Source organism: Canis lupus, chromosome 22 (genome assembly GCF_048164855.1).
Source record: "Canis lupus baileyi chromosome 22, mCanLup2.hap1, whole genome shotgun sequence".
In the NCBI taxonomy this organism is placed as follows: domain Eukaryota; kingdom Metazoa; phylum Chordata; class Mammalia; order Carnivora; family Canidae; genus Canis; species Canis lupus.
The window spans coordinates 28351887-28374988 of NC_132859.1; positions in this window are offsets into that span (position 1 = coordinate 28351887).

Consider the following 23102-nt stretch of genomic DNA (forward strand, 5'->3'; position numbering starts at 1 on the left):
AGAATAATACTTTAAATTACTGATTGCTATTCCCAGTTTATATATGAGCAAATTGAAACTAAGTGAAGTTCCATAGATGGACCAAGGTCATTTAGATCATAAGTACTAGAACAGGGCTAACAAATATAATTGTACACGTTGTACATTGCAAAACTCCAAAGAGTCCCATGTAAACGGTGCCTCTGCCAGTCAGGATTTGATATAAAAGCAGAATCACTAAAGGTGATGTATAATAAGGGATTTATGGTAGAGATTAGGCCTTATGTAATTGTGAGAGCGGATGAAGAGTCTATCTGAAGTTGATATAGCTCTTTGCCTGGTGTGGAGTGAAAGTAATTGTGGTGACCAGGGCTAAAAGTGCCAAGACAATTTATATAAAGTGAGGGAAAGCAAGAACAAGCTAAAAGACCAAGGAAAAAGATGGATACCGCAGGGACAAATTGGAACCCGTATCTGTTCTTGCTGCCCCCAACCCCTGTGAATCGGGCAACATACAGGGAGAGCCAGCACATTTCACCTTGTGGGAATACTTCACCTGGCCTAGGTTTCAGAGAAGCTGAATGGGATGGAGCTACGGCCTGGCTGATGCCCATGCCTGAGAGGGGAGCCATGAGATCAGTGATAATAGGCACAAGCTACTATAGTGCATCTTGCCCTACAGGGAACTTAGAGTCTAATAACTGCTGCTTCTACATCTTTCACAAATTTCTCTTGTCGCCAACCCTGACCAGAATCATATGAGGAACAGAATTCTTGAAAATGTACCACCAGCTGAGAAAAGATGACACAGTGGTCCTGAGTTGTACAATGCAAAGCCTGAGAAGCCATACATAGCATCCCTTGAAGCAGAGACAGGCTTTCATCTAGACTTTGGGACTCCAAAAGTTGCATGCTTTTGATTACACAGTATTATCTCCTTCACAATATGTCTCATATTCATACACTCACAATACCTACCACAGAAAGTAGGCACTTACTAAATATTTAGTAAATAAATAATTCACATCATACTGTATAGGCCTCACCTGAAAGTGAGTCTAGAGAAAAAAATTCTTATAGTCTCCCAATTGATTTTGTATCAAAGCACACAGGCTGGGAAAAAATAATCACCTTGGCCAGAAAGAAAAATAGAATGATCTCTTTGTCATTGAAACACTTTGATTTTAGGGGAGCAAGATTAAAGGTCCTATTTCAAACCGTAAGCATTTGTACTCTGGCATTGCTAGACCAGAGATGTTAATAGCATCTCTGGGAATGCGTTAGAAATTCGTGTTCTCAAGTTTCTTCCCAGACCCACCCAAGCAGAAATTCCAGGGGTGGAGCCCACCAATCTCTGTGGACAAGCCCTCCAGGTAATTCTGATGCACACTCAAGTTTGAGAATCACTGATCTAGAATGCTGAATTCCTGGGCTAGTGAATAAAAGGAGAAGCTGAAGTAGGTCCCATTTGGTGAATCTGCACGTTTGGTGAGTAAAAGAAATGATACACAGAACCACTGAGCTGCAACTTTAGGCAATTCAGGACAACTAGGCAGAAGCGGAAAAAGTAGAAAGCAATATGAGAAACAAGTACGTCAGACAGATGCAGATAAGAAAGAGTCACCCAGATGCAATGTAGGGGATTTCTCCATTTGTATCTGGCCGAATCTCTTCCACACATACTTTTTGGCAGATGGGTAGCAGATTTCCTGTTGGGACAGCTCTGGGTAAACTGATGAATTATATGATGAGTTCCCACCCTATTAATCAGGCAATTTGATATAAATGATCATGAAAGTGTGACACAACCATTGCATTCTCTAGCTTATGTGTGGTCATGTCTCTCCTTGGGAAAGTCCTCGTTCATCTAAAAGAAAGTCAGTCCCTGTTGAATCAAGCATTTAAAAAGCCTGGAGATAACATGATTCTCTGCCTACAGCTACTTCTTAATCCAGTCCTAATCTCATTGTCCCCAGACCCCTGCTTCATTTCCTCATCACGGACACACGCTTATCTCCCCAACTCAATATATGATATTATGGCCGGATAATATTTTGAAATGCTAATCACTGTGGGGGGATTTTTTTCACCCTTTATTTCCTCCTTGTTCCTTTGCTCCTATGATCAAAGCTGAAGACCTAATTCTCTGTGGCTTTTCTGTTCCACCCTGCTAAGACTTCAGGGGACTTTAGCAGATTTGTCAACAGCTGAAGAAACAGGACTCAGCCACAGACAAGATGTCTTAGTAAAAAACACAGAGGGGAAGGAGATTTCCCCTTGGCTAAAGGTTAGAGAGTCAAAAGGGAAGAGACGAAAAAGATAGGATAGAGCTTCCACATGGCCTGATAGTGAGAAGGATTTCAGAAAGAAAATGATTTATCAGGTATGTCTAGGCCTGTGGGAGCAGAGGAAGCTTCAAAGAAGGATTTCAGGGCCTGAAACCTAAAGTAGATAAAACAAAACTTCCAGGACAGTGGAGGCCATGGCAATATCTTTGTGGACAAATGACTCGTGACGAGTTCCACAGCATTCCCTCCAAATACCTTGTCGCTGTAAAATTCCAAGAGTGGAACATGGGAAATGGCTAAAGTTCAATTTCCCTCTAAACCTCTGAAATGGTCTCATTTATGGAAGAGAGAGTAATATTTCTTGCACAACTGAGCATACAGAATGAAATTAATGCTTCCTAAGGCTGTACCTTTTTTCTAAGATTATGTTTTGCATTTACTTTATTTTGACAAAGTATTATATAGGGAAGACCTATTGTCCTGAAATGAACTTAAACTTTACCACTGGCTTGGCTGCTTTTAGAGCTCGTTGCCTCTAAAGGGGAGAGGAGCAGGGGAGGGGCAGATTTAAACAAATTCTAGATGTAGTCATTATAATTGGGCTTAAGAATTCTGCTTGAAGAGTTGGATATCATTGTTACTAATGTGCCCCTACACTATCTAACTTGATAGTTTGTTCCTCTTAGCCTAGTAGGAGAGCTAGGCTGCTATATATCATTTTTTAAATGTAAAATACAATAAAGTATGATTTCTTACATAAATAGTATTAAGTCCAACACACTTGAAAGTAAAGGAGGGTGGGGATTGGAGATGTATCAGTCAAGGTTCTAATACAAATTAGATATATTCTACATATCTATAACATATATTATTATGTTATATAATTGTCTGTATATAATTATCTCTCTATATTATCTATAATACATATATCTATAATATCTAGAAAAGAATAATTCTATAAGGATTCTTTTTTTAAAAAAACAAGTCGATTTAAGGGAGCACAGGGCAAAAAGCCTTCACCCATGAGTTAGTACAAGCTGAACTATTAGCATCCATGGTCCAAAGGGGAGGAAAAGGTCCCGGGATCTGATTGGAAAGCCATGCAGTCAGAGGCCTTGAGTAAAACAGTAGACTTCTTTTGAGAGACGAAGCCAGAAGTGAGTTCACAGCAAAGATCCCACATACTCAGATCTTACTCTTTTGCCTCTCTCCTATCTCCACCTGGAAGGCCCCACAGGCTGAACCCAGCCTGAAGTCACAGGACTTGAGGCTACTAGTTGATGTCGTCTATTAATTCAGCCTTTCTGGGCAGAGGGCAGAAGGGAAATGTGAGTATGGATCCGGAGGGCAAACAGACAATAAGGTGGGCTAGAAATGGTGTTTCTAAGATAAGGTCTCCACAATATTTTGAAGGATCCATAGTTTTCCAGGCACGTAATGGAAGGAATTTCTTAGATTTCCTTTATAAGTTGGTTTTGTGTTGATAAAATGATAAATTCTGGCATTTTCTGAGCATGTTTTCACCTATTAGAATAGGAAGGTTGTAAGGGGCATGTCAGAGCATTTTCTCCCAAGGACACTGATTTCATATGATGATCCATATATTAATAGCATGTCCCCGTCACCATGAGGTTGATAACCCCTGGCTATCTGTGAATGCGACCTTACTTGGAAATTTGGTCTTTACAGGGGATCAAGTTAAGATGATGTTATTAGAGACCTGATCCAATATAACTGCATCCCTAAAAAGGGGAAGGGGAGTTAGGACAGAGACAGACAAGCACACAGGGAGAACATCAAGGGAAGATGAAGACCGAGATCAAGGTGATGAACCCACAAGCCAAGGAATGATAATGTTGCCAGGAAACCAGAAGCCAGTCAAGAGGCAAGGAAGAGATTCTCTCTCCCGGCCCTCAGAAGGAATCAGTTTTGTCAATGCCCTGATCTTGGACCCCTGGCCTCTAGTACTGTGAACAATAGATTTCTATTGTTTAAGCTACCCAGTTTGTGGTATTCTGTTACAGCCACCCTTGCAAACTAATACGCCTGTAACCCCAGTATATCCTCCACAATTCTTTTGTCTGAGACAAAACACATGCCATTGGTAAAAAATGTCCTGTTCGTGTTTACCCAAAACTTAATATAAATAATCATAGAATCTGTGGTTTTTAATAAGATTTTGCTTCCCAAAAGGTAAATTTATCATGAAACCAATGAAACTTAAGATTTAAGGTTCCCCAATTACACGGACCCCTTCTAAGGCCCCGTACCAAATTTTAGACTCTAAATTTGAATTCTTTTTCTGAAAGAGGGTACTCCAGATTATAAAAGTATTGGACTCCACAAAATCTGAATCCACTCTTTATCTCAACTTTTGTTGTTATAACCTCCAACTTCAGGTAGTTATTCACATAGTTGGATATGATATCTTTATATGGTAAATCATTGCTAACATTCTTTCAAATTCATTGTTCTTAAAAGCAACACCACCACCAACAAAAAAAAAAAACGCAAAGGAAATAATAACAAATAAAAAGAATAAACAACCTTGAGAGTCCTTGAGCATAGTGTTCTAGGCCCAGTGGGATTCCAAAATAAGGACAAGAAGCCTTCTCTATTCTGCACCAAATGGTGATATTTATTTATTTATTTATTTATTTATTTATTTATTTGGCATGAGGGTTCCTGTTGCAGGTGAATTACCTCAGGGAGAAAGCCTATTTCTGACACTGCTCATCTATCACTATTTTTTCCAGGTTTTGAAACCTCAATTGCTTTGGAGAGAAGATGGAATAAAATTATAATTACATTCATTAGCATATCTAAATGGAAGCATCCTGCCCTACTGTATGTACTCATTAAGAATGATCATCAACAGATTCCAGAATCTGCCTCATTAATTAGGTGGTGGAATCATACAGCATGATGGGAGGAGCCTAGGTGTTATGACCTGGCCTGGTCATGACTCTAGGGCTTTCTGTATCTCTAATTGATATACACCCTCTACAACATGGGCCCTATCCCATCTGTCATTTAAATAATCTTCTTCAGGCTTCACAAGAAGTACAAGAATGTACTCAAACTTAAAAGTATTTAAACGTTTTAGAAGAAGAAAAGCAGCAGACATCTCTCAAATATCTCCACCAGGAGTTAGGCAAGGCAGCTGAGGGGGTGCTGAAATCATCTCAGAAAAAGAAAATCCATTTTTTTTTCAGGGTCCTGGACAGCAACATCCTGGCACTTTTCCAGCCATATTGACTAATGCAAAGTTGTAGAGTTCATGTACTACCTGATATTGTGTTTTGTGAGACTTTACCTGGTGTTCCGGATGACCACTTATTCCTTCATGCTTCCATATGGAAGGGGCTCTACTTGAAAAACACTCTTTGCTCTTCTTCATTCTCTTACTCATTATTACCCCAGGGAAGAACTCATATGATTGATGAGTTTGGGAGAAGCAATTGGGAATTTTTGGAGCAGCACCTTTTTTCTTTTTCTCTTTTGAATCCATTCATCTATCGGATCTACTTGTCTTTCTGCTCTCTGCCATGCAATCAATATTCCTGGGTCAGAGAGTCCTGATGTTATTCAACTATACCTATGACTAGATGTATAAGTTGGTTTTGGATTTCTCTTAAAAAAAAAAAAAAAGATTGCCAACATTTCTTCCTGTACATGCTTGCTTTTTCTCTCATCAAGAAGTGAAATCTATTTATCCACCTCTTAAATCCAGGCTGGCCTTCTGATTTCTTTATGCCAGTAGAATGCAGTGGAAATCATGCTTTATGTGTCTTAGGCTTAGCTCTTGAAAGGCCTGGTAGCTTCCATTTACCCTCTATTGGAATCTGGTTACCATGTTGTGTGGAAGTCCAGCCTGCCTTGGCAGAGAGAGAGAAGATGTGGAAAGGAAGTGCCATATGAAGTAACAGAAGCCATGTAGAGGGGGATCAAAGTACCATAGCCAACTCCTAACACCTAAAAATTCAAACATGTGAGAACTCTCTTGAACCATCCAGCCCAACCTCCCTGCCACCTGAATATAGCCATGTGAGTCACCCCAAAAAATACCATATGGAACAGAAAAACTACTTAGTTAACCCATAGAATCACCAGAAGTAATCAGCCATTGTTTTAACACACTAAATTTGGGGTTTGTTACATAGAAATAGATAACTCATCTTTTTTGGGTAATTTTATGTAGTTTTAGGGTTGAAGACTTAGCAAAACCACATGGACACAGACTTAAGTCATGTTCCCCAAATAGCTTTGCAAGTAATTAAGATATTTTAACTTCCATCTTTCTACTCTTGGATATGCTTATCAATTGAGTCAAACTCTGGAAAGGAAGAAAACAGTACTATATATTGACTAAGACTCCAAAACTGAAAATAAATTACCTTTTTTAATCTAGCTAAAAACCTACATATGCCTGAGAGTCAGCCCAAATGTCACCTCCAAAACCTCTTACTTGATTCCAGTCCCTCTTCTCTGTATTTTCCAAGAGTATAATTTTATCACGGCATTTATTTGCATTGTGTCTTCCACATTACTCTACGCTCAAAGAAATCAGTTTATGTCTTATTTGAATTTACATTACCACACTCAGAAACAGGCCCAACACAAAGTTATGCTTAGTAAATGCTCTTTAAATGTAATATTTGAGAAATTTTATCTGTGTTTGCCTCAATAAATAGTATGAAACTGTTTCAGTCCCCCAATTTTTTTCTGAACTTTTTTATTTCAATTCTTTTGTCCACAGTTTGGTGATGTGGAAACAGCAATAGTTTTTGACCAAGATGGAGCTAGATTTCAAACTTAATCTCTGTTGCTTTTTGCCTATGGACTTTGAGCAACCATTTTCAATTTCTGAGATTTCATCTCCTCATAAGATAGGAATGATTATTGACAGAATTTTAGTAATAAATATTTTCACAGTTTGATTTAGATATAATTCACAGATCATGAAATTTATGCATTTAAAGTATACAATCAACCCATTCAATTCACATATCATGAAATTCATACATTTAAAGTATACAATCACCCCATTCTAATTATTTTTTAAGATTTATTTATTTGAGAGAGAGAATGGGCGGGGGACAAAGGGAGAGGGAGAAAGGAACTAAGCAGACTCCATGCTGAACCCCGATCGGGGCTTGATTTCATGACTCCGAGATCAAGTCCTAGCTGAAACCAAGAGTTGGATGCTTAATTGACTGCACCTTCCAGGTGCCCCACCACAATCCAATTTTTTAAAACGATTTTATTTATTTATTCATTAGACACACACACACACACAGAGACAGAGATAGAGGCAGAGGGAGAAGCAGGCTCCATGCAGGGAGCCAGATGCCTGATCCTGGGATCATGGGATCACGACACCAGCTAAAGGCAGATGCTTAACTGCTGAGCCACCCAGGCTTCCCCACAATCCAATTTTGAAAAATTCTTATAATCCTTCAAAATATACCCAACACCTACCAACAGCCACTACCTATTTCCCTCTTCACCTAATCCTGACCGGGCACTAATCAGCTTTCCATCTCTGTAGACTCATTTATTCTGGATGTTTCATACAAATGGGATAATACAATATGTAATCATTTATGACCACATTTTTCTACCATGATATTTTCAAGATTCATCCAAGTTGTAGTATGATTAGTACTCCCCTTCTTTTTATATTCAAATAATATTTTATAGTATGGCTTTACCACATTTGTGTTGTCTGTTTATTATTTGATGGACATTTGGGTTTTTCTACTTTTTGGTTATAATGCTGCTGTGAATATTTGTGTAAAAGCTTTTGTGTGAACATACATTTTCATTTCTCATAGTTTTATACCAAGGAGTGGAATTGCAATGTATGAGGTTCTAATTTCTCCACATTCTTGACAACACTTGCAGAGAGGAGAAGCAGGCTCCATGCAGGGAGCCCGATTGCAATTGTCTACCTTTTTTTAATTTTAGTCAGACTAGTGTATGTGATGTGGTATCTCATTGTGACCTTGATCTGTATTACTCTAAAGAATAATGATGTTTAGGATCTTTTACCATGCTTGTTTATCACTTACCTTCCTTGAAGAAATTTCTATTCCTATTCACTATTTTTAAATTGCTTGTTTATTATTGAGTTTTAAGAATTTTTGTTTGTATATTCAAGAGAAAATGATCTTATCAGGTAGATGACTTGCAAATATTTCTTCCCATTCTGTGTGATGTTCTTGAACTTTCATGATGCCCTTTGAGACACAAAAGTTTTTTTAATTTTTATTTTGATGTAGTCTAATTTATCAATCTTTCCTCTAAATTTGCATTTATGGTATTATAACTAATATTTGCTAACCCAAGATTATAAAAATTCCTGTTTTCTCCTAAGAGTTGTATGGTTTTAGCTTTTAGGTTTAGAACTATAATTCATTTTGAGTTAATTCTGTGTATGATGTGAGGAAAGGGTCCAACTTCATTCTTTTGCATATGGATATCCGGTTGTTCCAGTACCATTTGTTGCAAAGATTCCTCTTTTCCTATTGAATTATCTTAGCACCCTCATAGAAAATCAATTCATCATATATGTAAAAGTTTATTTCTAGACTCTCAATTCTGTTTCATTACCAGAATTGATTTCAAGTTTCCACTGCTGTAGTTTCAGTGAAATAGAGAAATTTTGTTCCTATAGAGCTCTCATTCCCTGTTTTTATTTTATTTTGTTTTATTATCTTCTCTGTATTTATTAACCACTTATTTACCTTTTCTGGTTCTCTTTATTTATTCCTATGGATTTTAATTATTATCTGATATTGTTTTCTTGCTCCAATACAGCTATGTTCCTGCATACCTCCTTTGAACTGTTATCAACAAATATGTTACATATTTATATGTATAGGCCCCAAAATACAATTATATATGTATCATTATATGCTACATAATTATCTTTATCTTTTTCTTTGTTTTTTTAATGTATATTCAAATTATTATTTCAACTCACTTGCTTTCAGCTTGAAGAATTTTCTTTAGTATTTCTTGTAAGGTAGATATTCTTGCAATAAATTTTCTCAGTTTTTGTTTACCTTGGAATGTCTTTATTTCATCTTTACTTTTGGAAGATAGTTTTGCTGGATATAAGATTCTCAGTTGACATGTTTTTAACTTTTAGCACTCTAAATTGCATTTTGGTATTCATTGTTCTTTCGGCTTCACTTACACATGATGAATCCTTTTGCTCCTACTGTTTTCAAGATTTTGTCCTTGTCTTTATCTTTCACCATTTTAACTATGATGTGTCTAGGTGTGAATTTCTTTCAGTTTACCCTACTTAAAATTTTTTGACCTCCCTTTATGTGAAGATTAATGTTTTTTGTCAAATATAGAAAGACTTCAGCCTTTATTTCCTCAAATATGCTTGTTGCTCTTTTCTTTTTTTACTGGTATTCCTATTAGGCTTATGTTAGTGTTCTTAAAATTACGTTATATATCTCTAGGACTTTATTGATTTTTCTTTATTCTTTTGTTCCTTTATGTTCTTCAGGTTGCATATTCTCTGTTGATCTGTTTTCAGGTTCTTTAATTTTCTCCTGTGCTAGCTCTAATCTATTGGTAAACTCCTCTAAAGAATTCTTCATTTTAATTATTCTACTTTTTGACTTCATAATTTCTATTTGGCTCTTCTTAACAAAATTATCTATTGATATTTTCTATTTGATGAGACAATATCATCTCATCAAGATGTGATGAGATATACCTTTCTTTAATTATTGAAATATAGTATTCTTAAAAAAAAAGAAATGTAGTATTCTTTAGTTCTTTAAATATATTTATAATGGTTAAGTATGATGTCTTTGTTAAATCTGACATCTGTTTCCTATTACAGACTATTGCTGTTGCCTGCTTTTCTTTCCTGTGTATTGGTTATATTTTTCTGTTTATTCGTATGTCCAGTAATTCTTTGTTATGAGAAAATGATTGCTTTTTTATTATTTACTCATTTTAAATTATATATTGTATATACTTTGGTTCATACTTATATTGGTTCATAATTTTATTGGTTCATAATATATTGTATGTATTTTATTTTTTTAAGATTTTATTTACTTATTCAGAGAGAGAGAGAGAGAGAGAGGCAGAGACACAGGCAGAGGGAGAAGCAGGCTCCATGCAGGGAACCTGATGCGGGACTCGATCCTAGGTCTCCAGGATCCCACCCTGGGCTGAAGGCTGCGCTAAACCGCTGAGCCACCCGGGTTGCCCCTGTATGTACTTTAGTTATTAATTTCCCACCCCAGGAGTTGTTATTGTTACTTGCTTGATCCTTTGTTGATTTGTTTAATAACTTGACTGAATTGAGTCTGTGAAGTTTGTTTCCCCCACAGTTTGCAACCTTATGCGTTGCTCCTCACCAGGTACACCCTTGAACATGCACACAGCCACCCTGACTTTCTCTTTCCCTCAGCCCACTCTCTAGAAGACAATGGTTTTATCCAGGTTCACTTTATTTGTTTCTTGGCCTGATTTCCCTGTTAAGCTTCTGACTGGTCTGCCTATATTGATACTACACCCAGTTGTGAGTCTTCACTAATTGCTAGCTGATTGGTCTATTGTTTTAACAATGCCCCAGGGTATGTTATTACATTGTCTGATCCAATTAAGCCGGGGCTTCTTTTCAGGGAAAGTCTTTGAGGTCTGTCTCTGAAGTTTGCTAGGACCCCTGAAGATAGCTTCTTAAGCTATGTTTCCCTGGCTTTCTGTTAAACTTCTGCTATTTTTCTTATTGCTATTATGGATTTACTAGATTCCTTTTAATTGCTCATCACCAAAATCTCCATTGGTTTTGATAGTGCCCCTAAGTTTGATCTTCTCCATGTTGTGTTCCAAGTCAGTCAGTCTTCTCATAGAGAGTTATGGAGTTTTCTTTTTCTACAACCTGCCTTTCTCCCTGGAAAGAACCTCAGTATTATTATTCTGGAGAGGGAGAGCTGGGGCATTGAAAATGGTTAACTTCTCTCAGAATGATATCTCTAGTCTATAAATGCGGCACTAAACCCAGGAGGTAACCCTATGAATGAGCTGGGATATAGGCCAAACAGGGCTGAGTATTTTTTTTTTTTTATGATAGTTACACAGAGAGAGAGAGAGAGAGAGGCAGAGACACAGGCAGAGGGAGAAGCAGGCTCCATGCACCAGGAGCCCGACGTGGGATTCGATCCCGGGTCTCCAGGATCGCGCCCTGGGCCAAAGGCAGGCGCCAAACCGCTGCGCCACACAGGGATCCCTGGGCTGAGTATTCTTGACCTGCCACATCTTGGATAGAGTTCCCATCCTATAAGTGTGGATTGGGTGGAAGAAGGAAACCCCAAAACACTGTACCACATCTGACTTGAATAGAGCTTCTGCAGCTGGAGCTTGGGGAGAGGAAAAATGTTGGTGTTCTGCTTCTCTAGGGGAGAAACCTTGTTTTTAGATTGAGCACTAAGAAGAAATAGCACTCTGTGATTTTGTTAAATCCATCAGGAGTAGAGTTTCCATCACATTAAACTGGAGTGAGAAGGGCTGAGGATATGATTGTAGTTCAAATGTCAGATTCTCACTATTCTTACTAAGATTCAGTAAATTTTCTTAAATAAACATTTCATCATTTGCTGCATGCCCTTAGGACAATTTTCAGAAACTTCAAATATTTTTTCTTGAAGCAATTTTAATTAGCTATTGTTGTTTCATTTTGAAGAGAGTGTCTGCAGAGCTCCTCACACTGCATTCCAACACAGTAATGGATTTATGTTTAGTTTATTATAAGTTCAATAATTTTCCAAAGTATTGTTCAGAATGGGAATTTTGCATATTTTTAAAGTCTTAATGCAAAAGTAATGATTTCTTTTCCTTCATATTTTACAATGAGTCAGGGTCGAGATATGAAATCTTCAAAGATCAGAAACAAAGACTGAACAATGAAATTTGGGAAATATCCAGAGACATATAGAAGAAGAATATCATTATTCCCACAGAAATGAGTATATGATTTGTACTGCCAAAGTAACCACAAAACGCTGAGTAACTTTGTGGTCCAGTTTAGACATGACATTTTAAAATTAGTCCAACGTTTAACTTGAAATGCAATTTAAATCTTTTGTAACTCTTATAAATGTGGAAAGAGGATATTATTTGATATTATCATATTTTTAAGTTCTTACCTTGACAGCTGCTTCCTTTATGTAAGTTAGGTCCTAAGTCCTTCTCTCTTCCTTCTAAAAGCTCATTGAATTCTCCTTCCCCCAATAACCCAATCTATGCTGGCTGTCGTCTCTAGTTCTTTTTCTCTTTTTTCTTTTCTTGTCTTTTCTTTTCTTTTTTCTTTTCTTTTCTTTCTTTTCTCTTCTTTTCTCTCTTGTCTTTTTTCTTTTCTTTCTCTCTCTCTCTTTTTTAAACTATTTGGATATGTTCATTTCTCTTCTGCCACTAACTCACTTTTTCCAATGTCAATCACTCAAGTAATTATCAGTGACTTGCTATTCTCTCCCTCAATTCTTTTCATGATTCTTTATAAGAAAGACTCAGGATCCAAGCTGGCACACAGATTTCTTTTTAATAGTGTGTGTGGGGAGAGGTTTTGAATTTTTTGTTTCTTGTTCACAAAAAAAAAAAAAAACAACAAAAAAAAGCAAATATGGAAATCCTTCTAAAGTGCTAAAAATGTCAGTCATGGAATGGTGGCTGGTGTACTAACAGAATGTTGACACAAGACATTATCCTTGTTTTAACTCTTCTCATTTATTCTGTTCTCAACCACTTTGGAAAAGTTAGGTATCTTAGCTGACATGTCAGTAATGCCTATTTTGTAAAAATTATATAAGTAGCACAAAATCTACTCCTTTATCGAGTGCTTAATTAAAGTGAATTTTTTTCTATTTTCTGCCTACTCTTGGGCAATAGTATTTATACATAGTAAGAATGGGAGGGTGGCACACCCCTTCTGTAGGCTTCTATTGGCTCCTTTTGGATCTTCCTGAGCATATGAAGATATGCCTAGAATGCTGGCAATAATTTTCTAGAATTTAGCAGTTGAGAAAAGAATCTTCTGACAGTGGCTTAGGGTTATTCACTAACATATTTACAGTACAGATGTACATTGATAGAATTCAAGCAAGAATTGATGCAGTGTTCTACATTTGCATTAATTAACACAACACTGGCAAGTGACACTGTGCATAATTTTAAAAATATTTTTTAACTCACTATTGTTTATGTCGACCTCTTGAAAATATAATATGGAAATATTTTCCTTACCAAAATAGTTTTTCTTCTGCTTTATTGAGCCTTCTGTTTTCTTATTGGAGGTTTTCTCCTGTTTTCTATCTCATAACATTACAGATTAAATATAGAGAATGATGGGTGATAGACAAATAAATAAGTAGACAGACATATATATTTTGAGGTTCTAAAACACTAAGTTCATATAAAATACTAGAGTCTGGAGATGAGCACACCTGTGCTGGGGAATTGTTATTCTCCAAATCTAGAGAATGTCATTTACCAAGAAAGTGAGTGCAGACTCTACAGGACTATGAAAACATTCCAATCTGTTAGGATATGTTATGCACCACTATCTTCACTACTGTAATTGTTGCCACCATTGCTGTCCTCAATCTGTCTCCCACTAGGAAAATGTCACTGGTTGACCAGAACTGAAGGGAAGGCCTCTTGTCAAATACTTAGTTGGTATCTACCTCGCTCAGCTAAAGTGGAGCTGTGGCAATAATCTGGTTAAACTCAATCAGTGAAGACAATCAAATATATATCTTTTAAGTGTCTGAAGGATCCTGTTTGACTTAGATGATTGACATATCTCTACTTCAATATAAGATGATGAGCCATAGAATTTCTCCACAAATTTCAACCCAAACTTCTTTTCATAAACTTCCCCAGTATGCTTTTTGCATATTTGGGAAGAAATTTGGAAAGTGAAAGACATAGCAGGGAAGAGAGTAAGAATCTGGGATAGGAGGAATAAAAAAAGAAGATTCTGTGAAAAACATACAGACTGGGAAAAGAAAATACCACAAAAAAAAGAGTAGAAATTAACAGAAAAGAGGAGCAAGAAATTTATAGGTACAATCTCATCCATTGAGTTTAGCATTACCTTCAAATTTGCACATCAACCTAAAGCAGCAAAGAGAGCTTGAAGGTATGCAAGAACAAAACTCCTTGCTTTGAGACAATTGTGGGGGATCAAAACTATCTTGCTTTGTATCAATGTACTTGTTTACTCTGTTGTAAGGGAGCTTTTGAAGAAAAAATGTTTGCCATCCATAGATGCAATGCAATCCCTATCAAAATTACAATAGCATTTTTCACAAAATAGAAAAAAATGTGAAATTCATATGAAACCACAAAAGACTCCAAATAGCCAAAGCAATTTTGAGGAAAAAAAAAAAAAAAGAACCAATGCTGAGGTATCACATGCTTCCTGATTTCAAACTACACTACAAAGCTATAGTAATTTAAACAGTGTGGTACTGGCATAAATAATAGACACATAGACCAATGGAACAGAATAGAAAGTCCAGAAATAAACCCCTGCATATTTGGTCAACTAATGTTTGACAAGAGGACAAGAACACTCAATGAGAAAGAAGAGCCTCTTTAACAAATGGTACTGAGAAAACTGAATAACCACATGCAAAAAAAAAATTAAATTGGACCCCTATCTTATGCCACTCACAAAAATTATCTTAACATGGATTGAACATTTAAGTGTAAGACTGAGGATTACCAAATCCTCCTAGAAGAAAACCTTGACATTGATTTTCTCCATAAGACATTATGTCATTATTCAAGATGTTTTCAGTGACTTTATTTCTAAATAAAATCACTTTCTGAGATACTGGAAATTAGGACTTCAACCTATGACTTCTGGAGGGACATAAGTCAACCCATGACAGTCCACCCTCTCACCTCCCAAAATTCATGTCTTTCTTTCGTGCAAAATACATTCACCCATCTCAAAATTCCTGAAATCCATTCATTCCAGCATTAATTCTAAGCTTAAAATGTAATCTAATTTCATTTAAATCAAGTTTGGGTGAGATTGAGGGTCAGATTCATTCTGGGACAAAATTCCACTCCATCTATGAACCTGTAAAACCAGACAACAAGTTGTCCACTTGAAAATTCAATATTGGGATAAGCATAGGATAGACATTCCCATTCCAAAAGAAGAAAGAAGAGGGAGAAAAGGGTCACAGAAAAGTCCACAACCTAGGAGGGTTAATTCCATTCGATTTTAAGACTTGAGGATAATCTTTGGTACAATGTTCAGTTTTTCAGGGTCATAGGAGTGGTGGTCCTGTTCCCTCATCACTGGGTAGCAGCCCACCTTCTGCAACTAAAGAGGTGACCCAGCCTTCTGGAACCAAGAAGGAGCCACCTTTGGGGTCATTTTCCCTTTTTCTTATCCGTCTCTGTCCCTTTCAATCCTGGCTGGCAGTGTTTATGCTGATAAAAATTTCTCAAAAACTTTGTTAGTCTCCTGTGCCATTCATAGGAGTCCAGACCATCAGACAAAAGAATCTCCCATAGATCTTTCCTATATACAACTTCATCTCTACTTATGGCTTCTGCTGAGATGTTTGATTGGATTCATGAGTCACACATCTAATTTCTTTAGTAAATAGCGATCTAGCCACATCCTTGACATTCTCCCCAAAGTAAGCTTTCTCATTTTTTTCCAATATGGATAGACTGAGAATTTTCCAAATCTTCAAGTTCTAGTTTGTTTTTTCTTAACAATTTCTTTTTCAATTTATCTGTTTCACATTTACTATAAAGAGCAAGGAGAAACCAGGCCATACCTTGAACACTTTGCTGAGAAACCCTTTTAGTTAAATATCAATATTTGTTATATATAAATTCTACTTCCACAAAATACCAGAACATAAGTCAGATAAGTTCTATGCCACTTTATAACAAGGACTGCCTTTCCTCAGTTTTCAATAACATATTCGTCATTTCCTTTGAGACCTCACCAAAAACTCCTTTAAGGTCCATATTTGGGCACTTGGCAGGATGAGCACTGGGTGTTATGCTATATGTTGGCAAACTCCAATAAAATTTTTTTTTTAAAAGGTCCATATTTGGGGGCACCTGCATGGCTCAGTGGTCGAGTGTCTGCCTCTGGCTCAGGTCATGATCCCAGGGTCCTGGGATCGAGTCCTGCGTTGGCTCCCCAAGGGAGCCTACTTCTCCCTCTGCCTATGTCTCTGCCTCTCTCTGTGTGTCTTTCATGAATAAATAAACAAAATATTTTCTTAAAAAAAGTTTTATATTTGTACTAACTCTCTTATCCAGACAATCTAGGCTTTTTCTATCATGCATCTCATAAAACTCTCTCAGCTTACCTATTACCCACTCTCAAAGTCACATTCTCTTTTTAGATATTTTTTACAGCAGCATCCAACTCCTGGTACAGAAATCTGTATATGTTCGCTAAGGCTGAATGGCTTACACTACATAAACCTGTTTGTCTTCCAATTTGGAGGTTAGCAGTCCAAAATCAAGGTGTTGGCAGGGTTGGTTCCTTCTGAGGGCTGTGAGCGAAGGATCTATTCCAGGCCCCTCTCCTTGGTTTGTAGATGGCTGTCATCTTGTTCATTTGGTATTCTCCTAGTATGCATGCCTGTGTCCACATTTACCCTTTTATGAGGATACTAGTTATATTGGATTGGAAGCCCACACTACTCTAGTATGACCTCATTTTTTTTTTTTTTTTTTTTTTTTAGATTTCATGTATTTATTTGAGAGACAGAAAGAGAGCAAAAGAGAGAGAGAGCACAAGCAGGGTGAGGGGCAGAGGCGGACTCCCCACTGAGCTGGGAGCCCAGTGCTGAACTCGATCCTGGAATTCCAGGATCATGACATGAGCCAAAGCAGACACTTAACTGACTGAGCCACCTGGGAACCCCTCATATGACTTCATCTTAACTAATTACATCTACAATGAATCTATTTCCAAATAAGGTCACATTTTGAGGCATTAGGGGTTAGGATTTCAACTGATGGACCTTGAGGGAGACATAATTTAACCTACAGCAATGTTGATGACCAAAACTCTGTGGTAGTCATTTGTAAGATCACCAGATAATTCTGTTTGTCCTCCTTCTGGACACATGGCAGGTATACTTTTAGTCCCCTTTTGGATGAATGGGAATACATGACAAATTCTAGCCTGTGAATTTTGAGCAAAAGTTATTTGTGTGGAATGAGTATATAATTGCCAGTGCAAAATTCTCAAGAGTTCTCTTTTCCTTTGTATTAAGCAACCAACATATTCCAGACAATGATTACTTGGCTGCCTGGGTTCCTGAGTAAATATTATGAGCAGAGGCTTTCTGCCCACATATGATTGCTATGTAGCATTAGTGGAAGATAAACACTGGTAGTTTTAAACCACTGAAATTTCCCAGTTATTTGGTCCTGCAGCATGACTTGGCCCATCCTGACTAGTCTTTATAGTCTATCATGACCAGTACAGACAGGTGCCAAGTAAGTGCTTAATGATATCTACGGTTTTTGAATATCTACTATAGGAGAGAAGTTATTGAGCATTGGTTACAACAAAGATTTTTTTTAATTGTCTCTGCTCTCAAAGAACTCACAGAATAATGAGAGAGAAAAAAAGCAGCTAAAAGAATCCAGTGTGGTTGATGCAGTGATAGAGGGAAGCACAGCAGAATGTCGCAGGGAAACATCATGTCTTGTGGGGGAGTAAGAGGGAAACGGGCAGTCACTAAACACTTCTAATGACATCTAATGATGGGCTAGCTAGAAGGGAGGATAAACAAATAACAGGAGCATATGTACCAGGTCACAGTAGTGTCAGGGCAGCAGCAAGCATCAAAGTGTAGATAGGAGCTGGGGTATGAGGAGACGGTTGAGAGAGAAGGCCAATGGAAGAGCATGAAGGGCCATGTGGGTGTTTTGATTTTATCCTACAGGCAATGAGAAATCAAAAGATCTAAAGTGATGAAGAGTATAACAATTTTCAGTTTAGATAGATTGTACCAGTCGTATAGCAGTTGCTTTTGTGCCTTGCACCACATCCCCTCAGCCACCTGATTTTGGTGCGGCTGGGATGATCAGCTCTGCATTTCTGCCAGCTAAATGCCCCAAGTGCACACAGCAGCATTTCTTCAATTTTCTGCCTTACAACTTTTCTAAAGCCATGGAAAGTATAGATAGGAAGGGATTCATGCCAATAGGGCAACCTCAACATATAGAAGACAGTGTTTGGAAGAGAAATGTCCCAACCTCTTTTACTTTGGAACGATCATTCAAAGGTACACATTCTACATGGTTGCTCAGATATTCCCCAGCAGAACTGAGTCCTGAAGCCCACAGTGGTAACCAACTCAGTAACACACCTCTGACTGATTTTCCGTTCCTGCCTGTCTTGCTCTCCCACATCATCATTGTAGTTTTCTGTGATGACCCCCTGATAAATACGTGCAACCAAATCCATGCCTCAGGCTCAGCTTTCTGGGAAATCCAAATTAAGGTAAATAGCAAAGTTAAGAAGAAGCGTTAAGTGATAAGGGTTTTTAAATTTTCTTATGGTAAAACCATGATTCTCTGACAAACATAAAAAGAACACATCAAAGATTTTATTTAACTTACTAATTAATGAGGGAACCAATAAGATGTTACAACTGGTTCAAAGGAGAATTCAAATTACTACACAAAAATAGCTCAATAAGGATTACTGAGAAGTCAACCTTTCCTTCACCAGAGCAGAATCATTTGCATGTGTGTAGACTGGATCCATTTATATTGCTATCAGCTACAATTAAAGAGTTTTAAAAAGGTCAAAGACAATAAAAGGCAGGAAAAAAAACCTGGCAGGATGCCAATAAGTGTACTCAGCAACTTACCTGTTTGTTTGTTTGATGCATTCCAGTCCTTCACAACTTTTCCTTACAAATGAAATAAGAAAGACCAACAGAGTAACTCTGTAAGAATTGCATACGGTCCCTGACTTACAATGGCTCAACTTAATGACTTTTTGACTTTTCATTCAGTAGAAGCTGCACATCAGGTTTTGAATTTCTATATTCTCCAGAGCTAGCAACATGGGGCATGATTCAATCTTATGATGCCAGACAGTGCAATGAGCTGCAACTCTATAGGCTGCATGATCATGGAGTAAAAACCAATACATGAACAACCACTCTGTTTTTCACTTTCAGTACAGAATTCAATAAATTCAATATTCAACACTTCATCAAATAGGCTTCATGTTAGATGATATTGCCCAGCTATATATAGGCTACTGTAAGTGTCTGAGCACATTAAAAATAGGTATCTTGAGCTCTGATGTCCAGTAGGTTAGGTGTATTAACTGCATTCTTGACTTATGATATTTTCAATTTGTGATGGGTTTATCAGGAGGTAATCCCACCATAAGTCCAGAAAGATTTGCAGTTCAACATGCACATGACAAGTAACAAGAATGAGTGCCTAAACACATTCTTGGGATTCTAAGGATAACCTAAAGGGATTTTGGAAGTTAGAAAAGTCTTTATCAACTAATGGGATGTGGGGAATGGAAGACGGAAGATTGAAAGATAACACCATGTTTATGTGAGGCCATTAAATGCTCCCATTTATTGAACTGAATTGAATAAAGGAAAATTATAAGAGTAGAAAATGTTGAAAATTGGTGGGGAAGAGAGGTAGCTGTCACTAACCAAATTTGGTATCCCCAACATTTTACTTCTCTCATCAAGTTGAGGAAGTGAGGAAGTGGGAGGAGGCAGTCTGGCTCAGTAGTTGTGAGCACAGGTCTTAAAGTCAATCAAACAATGATTGAATCACGATTTACCACTTCCTGGTTATATGTTGTGGAGAAGCAGTGTAGCCATTCTGAGATGCAGTGGCATTTTTTTTTTCCAAAGTTGGTGTTAGGATTAACTGAACTATTGTTTGCAAAGATCTTATCTTGCCGTTAAGCACATAGTTAACTCTTAATACATAGTAACTATTATTATTTAATCAGAATTAGAGGGTTCTGCATGTAAGCACCTAAGGTCTGGCATTGATACTATTCCAGGATTAATAAATAACATTAAACTTTCTCCGTGGATTTCCTTATCAAACAGGGACACAGTCATAACCTCCACTTACCTTTGTCTTTGAAAGTGTTTTACTTTTCTTTAGTTAAATGAGATTTATATGAGGTTAGCATTTATTTAAAAATAGGGGAAGGACCCGTCACCAAGATGCCTAATGTGATTAATGTGAATCATTCACTGCTACTAGCTCATAAGGAGAAGCTACTAACGTCTTAAAATTTAAGCTGAAACTTTAATGTCAAGCTGATTTATTCAGTCATTCCTGATAATATTCCCCCTTCCCTCGTATGTCATGGTCGTTTACAGTTTTGTATGGAAGAAGATTTGACTTGGTGAAAAGACTAAAGCACTGTGCAAAGGAAGAAATTCTTAGTGCTACATATGTCCTGGTCAAAAATGAATGCCTTTCAGGCCTAGAATTTTGCATTGTCTGTCTCATATGTGTCTCTCTGTCTTCATAGAAATAAATAAAATCTTCCAAGCTGTTGCAAGTTTGACTCATCTTTGTCCTCTTTTAAGAAGTATCAAGGATCGTGACTGTAGAAAGAGTTCCTGATATTGGTAGCATGGGTGGGGATGATGATGGTGGAGGTGGCAATGCTGCTGCTAATAGTGATGCTAATTATGACAGAGGATTATTATAACATGTTTGCATATAGACACTTTCTCTTGCTCAGTGCTAGGTATTATTCTCCTTTTTCTCAGTAGGTGTATGTGTCACCTTCTAGTATTTCATCAAGTCCTGGGTATCCTCACATGGGATGGTAAAAGGAATATGAATATGAGGGCAAAAGAAAGGAATAAGGAAAAAGAAAAATTTCCCTCAGACTGAAAGAGGTTAGAGATTGACCTGTCTCAAGAGAAGGTGTAATTGCTCGTTACTCTGAGTGGACATGCTTGCCTCAGAGTATGTGATGGTGGGAGGCATGAGAGTAGACTTCAGGCATGGGAGTACCCATTCTCAACAAGCATCTTATGACCTGAGTATGACTCAGCAGAGCCCCTGGATGGACCAAAACTTTCCTGAAGGAGCCAGGACGATAGGTGGCCACCAACTAGCATGATAGAAGGGCTTTCCCACTGCTTTATTGCTGGGAAGATAGTAGGGCCTTTGGGTACACCTTTGGATGTGTGTGTGTGTGTGTGTGTGTGTGTGTGTGTGTGTGTGAGAGAGAGAGAGAGAGAGAGAGAGAGAGAGAGATAGAGACAGAGACAGAGAGAGACAGAGAAAAGTAGAACTCTATAACAAAATGAAATTGAGCTTACTTAAATAAAATAGAGGAGTATGATATTTCTTGGATCTTGAGGTTTTGAGTAAGAGTTGAATGTCTGTATAATGCTGATGACAATAACAAATATGAAGTGTGTTTGGTTTCAGGTGTGATTTATCCCAGGAAAACTTTACATTCTTACAACAAACCTGAGATAGCTGCTACATCTACAAACAGAAAACTGGGGAAGTTAAGTTGCACAAGATAGACAACCAAAGGAGTTATACAGACAGGACTAACATGCATGGATCTATTTGACCTCAAAGTTCATTTTTTAATTACTATAGCAGAAACTTTGGCCTCTGACCTCAAAGCTGGCTTTATGGGCAGACAAACCAGGCAGCTGGCATTGTGGTGGGATTTGAAAGTGAGTAAAGATGCCCTAAAGAAAAGTATTTCCCTCTGAGACTTAGTGTTTTAGGTAATAAAGCTATTCTTGGGAGAGGGGAGTGTGAAGTACTTTCTTCTCATTAGCCACAGCTCAAATAGAGATGGGCACCAGTACAAGGATAAGGATTGGGTGTTTATAACAAAATGGAGCCAGGAGCCTTGGGCTGTGAGGCTCTGGAGGATGGGGTGGGTGAGGACAGAGCCCAAGGAAGGGACCTGTTCCAGGAAACTGCAGGGGCAGACAGGCTGTGGGAGTGAGGAGTCTGAAGATGAACAGGGCATTTCTACATATAAATGGAGACAGAGAACTATGTGCCTACTTCATAGTTTTCAAAAAGCTGACTCTGCCCCATAACCACCTTGAAATTTCCTGGTGCCTCAGGCAAACTGACAGTCTGACAAATGAAAGTTTGGAAAAGGTGACAAAATCTTGACAGAATGTGAGAGCTGGAAGGGATCTCAGGATCGTCCTGTCCAATCGTTTGCCAAGTTCTAGATAAAGAGGCTTTTTTAGCTAACCAAATCCTACCAAGAAGTCAGGTGAGCAAAAGAGACAAAAATAGCTCTTTTGGTTGACGCTGAGTTTGGAGGCTAGTGGCCAGTCCATTCTTTTTTCTCCCTTTCCCTTCTCCTTCCAAACTGTGGGACTGTTCACCCTGAAAGTCTGGAGGATGCTAGAGGGCATCATTTGAAAAACGACGGAGAGTCCTAACCTCTCATTCTTGGCCAAGCAAGAGTCTTTCAGCAAAAAAGACAAAGTAGCTGGCTAGAAGACTTGACCCAACAATTCTTGATCTCCAAGTCAGTATTTTTATTTGTCTTTTTACTATGTAGGTTTTCTATAAACTTACCTTTTATGTATCTCAGTAGTCCTTCAGAAACAAGTAAGCTGAGGTTACTCGTACCACAGCAAGAGCAGTAACTAACCCAGGGCCTGTTACATGCCAGGATACAAAGAATAATTTATCTACATTAGCATGACCTCACAACCAAATTAAGAGCTATGTTTTATCCTCATTTTATCGATGGGAATCTGGAGTTCAGATAAATAGACTACT